General features: G+C 43.3%; 1 long non-coding RNA gene across 1 annotated transcript; it reads right to left on the reverse strand.

The window, feature by feature from the left end:
- Positions 1–4,720: 4,720 nt before the first annotated feature.
- On the reverse strand, positions 4,721–7,997 carry LOC117026886 (uncharacterized). The gene is made up of 3 exons (XR_004423847.1): positions 7,271–7,997; positions 5,955–6,072; positions 4,721–5,671 (listed from the first exon to the last, which is right to left on the reverse strand). It is a non-coding gene; the product is annotated as an uncharacterized LOC117026886 (long non-coding RNA).
- Between the last annotated feature and the right edge of the window lie 430 nt (positions 7,998–8,427).

An 8,427-nucleotide genomic window follows, 5' to 3' on the forward strand; every position in this document is an offset into this window, starting at 1 on the left:
GCCAGCTCAGTTGCTGCTTGCAGCGCGCCTACCCGCGTACGCGCGGCCACCGCCCCAAGTGGGCCGCCCACTCTGTGCCCGCGGCTGCGGGGTCACCGCCAGCTGTCGCTGTACCCCCTGCGGATCCCGGTGCTGATCCAGCTGCGCGCCAGACGCGCACCTGCCTCCAGCCAAGCCAAGGAGCTCTCGCGCCCTTAGTGAGCGCCAGGGAACCGCCTTTGCGCACCTTAATTGTGAAGAGCCTCACAATCTTCCACCCTTGCCAACACTAGGTATTATTGTTAAATACATAAAATAAATAAATCTCTGACAATGTGACAGGTGAAAACAGCTCTCTGCTGTTGTAATGTGCACGTGGGGGGATTACTAACTGCTCTCTTCTTGAAACACTCTCCTCCCTTGGCTCCCAGGACACCACTGCTTTTCCTCCTTCCTCCTTCCCGCCCACTTCTTAAAAACTGACATTCCTCTGAGTTCTGTCCGCAGTCGTGTTCCCCTCTTAGACTTTTAACCTGGTGATGAGCTCATCCCCCTGAGACTTCAGTGCCATCATAGTCATTCCTGACTTCCAAATATAGCCCAGCGCAGACCCCACTCCTGGAGGTCAGAAGTTATAGTCAATCACTCATTAGACACGATCAAAGCCAGAAACCTGGGCGTCAATGCAGGTCCCTCCTTCCTGATGGCAGTTCAGTCTACTGACTCTACCTTCTAATGCTTCTTGAATCTTCCAGCCTTTCCACACCCTCCTACACTATGTGATTCACATAGCATCCCCTCCACCCTGGACGCCTGTAACAAACAGGCTTCCCACTGGCCTCCTTGGTTCCCATCTTATTCCCCATCCCTCCCTCACGCCTCATTCCCCGGACTGAATTTCTCAATAAAAATCTAATATCTGTAAACGACTCAAAATCCTTCCACAGTATTTCAGTGCTAACAGCAGAATTCCCCAAACTGAGGCTTTTGAAGGCTTTTCTACAAAAAGGACTTTAGTAAATGCTGTATGCTACATTTCCCCTAGGAGAGCCCTAATGCAATTGTCATTTTGTAAGTGCTGAGAAATCCTGTGGTAAAGAAATCTGCTTAGCTTTAACTCGATGTCTTCCAAATGCATTTGACCATGATTTTGAGGGTTTTTTTGAAGACCACACCTTGGGGACCAGGAGAGCACTATGTGATCTCAGTGGTCTGCATCTGTCACCTGGTCCCTGCTGCTGGCCCCTCTTCACAGTCTTATCTAGCCACTAATGGTGTACTCTTTGCTCTAGTCACATGGGACTAGCTGGGGCCCCCTCACCTGTACTGCTGTTGACATTTCTGTTACTCGGCACATGTGGTGCCCGATCCCCTTTGCCTGCCTGGTCCAGTATTACCTCTCTTTGAGATGCAGCTGAAGCAACAACCTATCTTCCCAATGCCCCCTCCACCTTCATGGGTAGGTCGAGCTCTCCTCCTCCCTACACTCTCATTTTATCAAACTGAAGGGCATTTATTTGTTCACCTGTTTGCTCCCTCCACTCCCTCTCTCCACTGTGAACTTCTCGACAGAGACTGTCGTCCCAATTTACCTTTGGATCCCAATGTCAGACTCATGTTCAGGCTGTCAATAAATATTTGCTGAATTTACTAGTCTCTGAGAAAGGAGTGGCCTCCCACCTTCGTGAATCCTTTCATTAAGAATTGTTTATTATTTCATGGGAGGCAGTGAGCAGAAGCATGAAGCTGTGTTGGAGTGTGGGGGATGGTGGCCAGCCAGGCTTATTCTCTAGCTCTGTGACTGGTTTTCTTGCACACCAGCCACAAATGCAAATCCATGAATTTTCATTACTGGAACCACAAGGTTAAATTCATGGTCATCAAGACCTATTGTATAGAGAACATAAAAATGAAACAGCAATTTAAAAGAGCAGAGAGAACAATTTTCCATAAGAAAAATACTACAGGAATGGAGATAATGTTACCACAGACACCTTTAACGTCTGCATTCTGTGATCTGAGGACCTGTTTAATCCTATCAAAGGATCCTGTTTTGAGCTCCTATGTCATGACCATGTCAAACCCAGAGGTCGCCATGGGGTAGGTATACAATAATGCCTCATTAAATGACTGCTGAGGGGCCTAAAGGGTGACTCACTCACTTTCCTGGCTGGCTGCATCTAGGATGCTGGGAAAATCCAGCTCATCATGTTCCCAAGGTGTGCCTACATCGCAAGAAGAAAAAAATAAACATAATGAGAAGATCCTGTCTTCATGGAGAATCTCCAGCCAATGGGTCAGGTCACCTCCTATTAATGGACTAAATGCTCCAATTAAAAGTCAGAGATTGTCAGATAAGTTAAGGGAGAAAAAAAAAAAAAGAACAAATGACCAGCTGTCTATAAGAGATGCACTACAAATAGAAAAACACAGGTTGAAAGTAATGGATGAAAAAAAGATGTATCAAGAAAATTAAAGAGTAAGAAGTCTGGAGTGGCTATATTAATATCAAGATAAAGGATATTAGCAGAGAGTGATAAAAGTGTCACTTCGTCAGAATCCATCCTACTGAAACAGGAAGACATTACGCAGCTCGACGACCGGCTCAGGCTACACTAAATATTGATGTGTGTGGTCTAGAGTGGTTAAACAGTTCTCACATTTATTTTGGGAGTCAGTGAAAATGGGTATCTTTGAAGGTTTCCACCTGGAATTAAATCCATTTTGTGACTCATATGAGAGACACCAGTGGCTGAATGGACTCGGGATGGTAGTAGAGACGGGAGTGGGGGAAACCTCTCCAAGAGAAGTTGACACATCGCCAAATCTGAATCTAACCAATTTTGGTAAATTCTCCGTGACCGATGCAGAATCCTGGCAGCAGTATGTTTCAACACACAGAGCAGGGAGCCGCCCCTGTGACAAGCAGAGATCCAGGCTCTTTCAGATGTACTTTCTCCCCTGGAAGGTGCGCATGAGCAGAAGGCACACATAGGTGGAGGCCCCAACGGCTTTGCCTCCACGCAGCCCAGATCTCACCCCTCACCTTGTGGGCATCCACGAGATTCATGACGAGGTCCAGGTCTCCGTGCACAGGCTGGTCCTCGGCCAACTGCGGTTCCACCTTGTACAACCAGTCGACCAAGGCCTGCAAAGCATCCATGAACTGGCCTAAAAACAGCAGGGCCTCCTCCAACTTGTGCTGCCTTAGAAAGGCACACACAAACCTCACCATTTTTAAGGACTCTTTTATGAACAGCCCCACTGAAGAGAAATATTGCTTGAACTTTATATGCAAAGGGACCTCTGTGTTAGAATGGTTAGAAATACAGTTAAAAGTTATCAAGCTGACACCAAAAACAGGCAACAAAAGAAAAAACGGATCAATAGGACTTTGGGACTTTATCAAAATTTAAAACTTTTGTGCATCAAAGGGACACTATCAACAGGGAAAAAAGGTAGCTCACATGATGGGAGAAAATATTTGTAAATCATATACCCAGAATATCCAGAATACGTAAAGAACTCCTACAACTCAATAAAACAAACAACCGATTTAGAAACGAGCAAAGGACTTAAGCAGACATTTCTCCAAAGAATACATATGGATAGCCAGTAAATACATGAAAAGATACTCAATATTACTAATCATTAGGGAAATACAAATCAAAACCACATTGAGATACCACTTTACATTCATTAGGATGGTTATTATTTAAAAAACAAAACAAAAACAAAACAAATCACACACAGGGCGGCCAGATAGCTCAGTTGGTTAGAGCGCAAGTTCTCAACAAGGTTGCCGGTTCAATTCCCGCAAAGGATGGTGGGCTGTGTCCCCCTGCAACTAAAGATTAAAAATGGCAACTGGACTTGGAGCTGAGCTGCGCCCTCCACAACTAGATTGAAGGACAACTGCCTGGAGAAACACACTGTTCCACAATATTCCCCAATAAAATTTATTTAAAAAAAAACCGTACACACACAGAAAATAACAAGTGTTGGTGAGAATGGAGAAATTGAAATCTTTGTACATTGCTGATGGGAATGTAAAATGGTACAGCTGATGTGGAAAATAGCATGGTGGCTCCTCAAAAAGTTAAACAGAATTACCATATGATCCAGCAGTTCCACTACTGGGTATAATTGAAAGCAGGGAGTTGAATAGATATTTGTACACTAACTTTCATAGCAGCGTTATTCACAATAGCCAAAAGGTGGAAACAATCCAAATATTCATCACAGATAAATAAGCAAAATGTGGGATACACACACAATGGAATATTATTCAGCCCTAAAAAGAAAATTCTGACACATGCTATAACATGGATGAAACTTGAAGGCATGCTAAGTTAAAGAAGCCAGACACAAAAGGACAAATATTGTGTGATTTCACTTATCTGAGATTCCTAGTCAAATTCAGAGACAAAAGGTAGAATGGTGGTTGCCAGGGGCTGGAGTTATTTTTTAGTGGGTATAGCATTTCAGTTTGGGATGATGAAAAGTTCTGGAGATGGATACCGTGTGTCTCTGAAAATAAGACTGGGTCTTATATTAATTTTTGCTCCAAAAAGACGCATTAGAGCTTATGTTCAGGGGACGTTATCCTGAAAAATCATGCCAGGACTTATTTTCTGGTTAGGTCTTATTTTTGGGGAAACACAGTAGTAGTGATAGTTGCACAACACTGTGAATAAAATTAATGCCACTGAAGTGTACATCTAAAAATGGTTAACATGGTAATTTTTGTTATGTATGTTTTACAATAAAAAAGTGACCAAATGTAAGTTCTAAACATTTTTACTCAAACCACACTCTAGAATGGACTAAGCAGAGTGCAGGGAACAGGTATGGAGTCCAATGACCATGCACACACACCCTAATGACAGAAAGCCTACATTGATTACTTACACACTCCTGCAGCAGAGGGCAATGGTTGAGGGCAAAATAATAGTTAAGTACACAGGCTCTGAAGTCACACAGACAGGAACTCTTATCAAAGCTCCACACCAGCTGTATGACACTTAACTTCTCTCAAACTGACTTCTCGTGTGTAAGATGGGATCATAATTGTACCGACAGAGGGAGGTATGGTAATAGCTGCCCCCCATTCATCTCCCAGCTGGGCGGCAAGCATGGAGTCCCAGAATCTCCAGCTCCACCACTCGCTGGCTGTGGGACATTGTAAGCTCACTTCCTCTTCTGTAGAACAGGCATAAATGACTGACACCTGCCTCCCTTGGTTGCCAGGCAACTTGCCATTAATAATAAAAGAGCAGCAACAACAATAAAGCAGCCCCCACTTCTTGAGAACTTCCTCTGTGTTAGGTGCTTTTCACGAGTCCTCACCATACTCCTATGAGGGAGGCGCTGTCCCCACTTCACAAAGAACCTAGTCAGGACTCAGGGCTGATGAGCCTTGCTCAGAAAATGGCAGCTGTCTCCTTTCTGTGCGCAGGGCAGTGTGGGCTGTGTGGAGCCAAGGGTGGCTGTGGAGTCACAGCTGGGTCAGAGCCCCGGCCACAATCCAGAATCCATGCCCACCACGTCTCCAGGTGCTGAGGGTCACCTGAGTGTAGGGCCAGGGTCAAAGCTGCTGGGAAGTTGGAGTCTTGGGCTCTGGTTCCACTTCTGCTCCTGATCGGCTCTGTCACTTGTGTCGGCCACAACCCCTCTGTGGCCTCAGCTTATCCTATTGTAAAGTGAGAGGTGGGGTCACAGATCCCTTGATCATCAGGATCTCTGACCACAAAGGAAGGCTAAGGGAAATTCAGGAAAACGTGGAGCCTGTTTCTGAATTCCTGGCTCCTCTCTGCCCCCTGGTGGACTTCAGCCGCCCAGCACCCCGGAGAATATGACCGACTGAATACAGTGACTCCTAGGGACTTGGGGACTAGCTTTGTGACTTCTGCCAAGGTTCCCACCCCTCAGAGCCCCAACCCCCATCTTTAAATGTGGGTAATAATAATACCTACCTCTTTGGGCTGTTGTGAAGATGCAAAGAGATCATACGTGAGAAGTGCGTGGACAGAGGCAAGTATAGCCTAGCCGGTCGGTCAGCAGAAGCCAGATCCTACAATTGAGACGGCAGTCCTGTCATCAATGAAGAACGTAATGAGTACAAACTTATAAAACATGTTTGTTATTGGAAACCAAAGTTGTTTGCTTAAGCTGTAAATGGATTCATGGTCCCTGTGATAATTAACCCACCTCTGGATAAATAAACTCAGCAGCCTTATATAGTTTATTAATAATTTTCAAAATACCAAGTTTAAAATATTTTTCTTTCTTTTGTTTGTTCTCTCTCCTTGGTTTCTGACTTTATCTTTATTGTTTCCTTCTTTCTTGTTTTTAGGGGTTTGTTTTATTGTTCTTTTTCACCATCTTAAATTGAATGCTGCCTTGTGTATCTATTTTTAACACTTTGAGGAATAATTTATACACCGTAAAATTCACCTATTTTAAGTGTACAAGTGAATGATTTTGAGTACAGTTACAGAGTTGTGCAACCATCACACCATATAATTTTAGAATATTTCCATCACCCTCAGAAGAAAATGTCACACCCATTTGCAGTTTATCCCTAATCCCATCCGCAGCCCCAGGCAATCATGAACCTACTTTCCTTCTTTATCGATTTGCCTGTTCTGGACATTTTACCAAAATGAAATCATGGCAGTATATGACATTTTGTGTCTGGCTTCTTTCACTTAACATAATGTTTGGGGGGCTTGTCTATGTTGTATCATGTAGCAGTACTTCATTCTTTTATATTGCCAAACAACATTCCATTGTATGGACATACCATCTTATGTTTAGCCATTCACCAGTTGATGGACATTTGTACTGTTTCCTTGACTCCAAATCCTGTCCCACTTCCCCTGGAAATTTGTGGAAGTACAGCAGGTCCTTGAATAACATTGTTTTGTTCAACGTTGTCTCATTGTAATGTTGATGAGATGCCTAGGAACTGTAACTCTTGTTTGTATCAATTAGCTTATGGTAAAATTGGTTTTGTTACACATCATTTCACTTAAGGTCACAGAACCTATTCACGACCTTAAGTGGGGATTTACTGTACTCCTCAGCCTCTCAGCTGCCCCCTCAGGGAAAAGCAGTTCCAAATGCAAGGCTCACCTCTCTGAGCCGCTGAAGTCCCAAGAATCTTGCCCTAGCTGGTAATTCTTTACTAACTTGTGAGTAATCACTGCCTTCATGTTAGTTATCTATTACTGAATAACAAATAACTACTAAATTTAGCAACTTAAAATAGTAAATTAAAATGTATTACTTCACATAGTTTTTGCGAGTCAGGATGCAGTCGTGGCATAGCTGGGTGGTTCTGGCTCAGGGTCACTCCAGAGGTTGCAGTAAGGCTGTCAGCTGGGGCTGCAGGCATCTGCAAGCTTGACTGGGGCTGGAGGATCCGCTTCTGAGACGGTGCACTCACACCTGGCAAGATAGTGCTGGCTGTTGTCAGGAGGCCTAAGTTTCTTCACCTTGTAGACCTCTTCAGAGGGATGCTTGAGTGTCCTCATAATGTGGTAGTTTGGCTTTTCCCAGAGTGAGTAATCCTATAATGAAAGCAAGTAGGAAACATCAATCTCTTTAATGATCCAGATGCTTACTGTCATTTCCACTTTATTCTGGTCATTAGAAGTAAGTCGTGAAGTCTGACCCACACACCGAGGAGGGGAAATTAGGTTCTACCTCTTGAAAAGAGGAGTATCATGAACTTACGGACATATTTTAAACCCAGTGCAGCGGTTAAATAGAAACGATTTTTAAATGGTTTTGTCCATCTTTTCTAGTCCTCAGGCATAGGATTGATCAGAATTCCCCAGTCCCTCATAATCTGAAGTACAAGTCTATAAATTTGTTTTTTATTCCAGAAATACAAATTATTTGTTTTATTTTGTACTGATTCTTGCATGCTAATAAATATTCTAGGCTCTTCAGATTTTGGCACAGTAATCAAAGCTACTCCAGGCTGTGACTATCATTATCATTTCTTCTTTCTTCTTACTCCCAGAAACAGAGGATTCTTGTTTAAGCATTTAAAAGGAATGTGAAGAAATATGCAGAATTTCTTGTCTCTTCATTTTGGTGGTTTTAAATGTTTTATTATCAATCTTAAATTCACAAATATCGAAGCACTGCTTTCATTCAAATTAACAAGATTAAAATGAACCAATAAAAACTCAGTGAAAACTAAAATATTTACAAGCAGTAACAAGTAGATAATTAGAGGATAATGATAAACTGGTGAATCTTCTGAACTGCAGAGTGCTCTGGAAAGAAGGCTTAGGACAGTCATACTGTCACACTGCTCACTGGCCTCGGCTGAAGTCCCAACTAGTATTAATGTTTCTAATAGTCCAGATGCCTGGATGGCACGAGGCCCATTGGGTAAGTCCTGACACTCGACAACCATAGCTCGAACTAAAG

This window comes from Rhinolophus ferrumequinum, chromosome 9 (assembly GCF_004115265.2).
Source record: "Rhinolophus ferrumequinum isolate MPI-CBG mRhiFer1 chromosome 9, mRhiFer1_v1.p, whole genome shotgun sequence".
NCBI lineage: Eukaryota > Metazoa > Chordata > Mammalia > Chiroptera > Rhinolophidae > Rhinolophus > Rhinolophus ferrumequinum.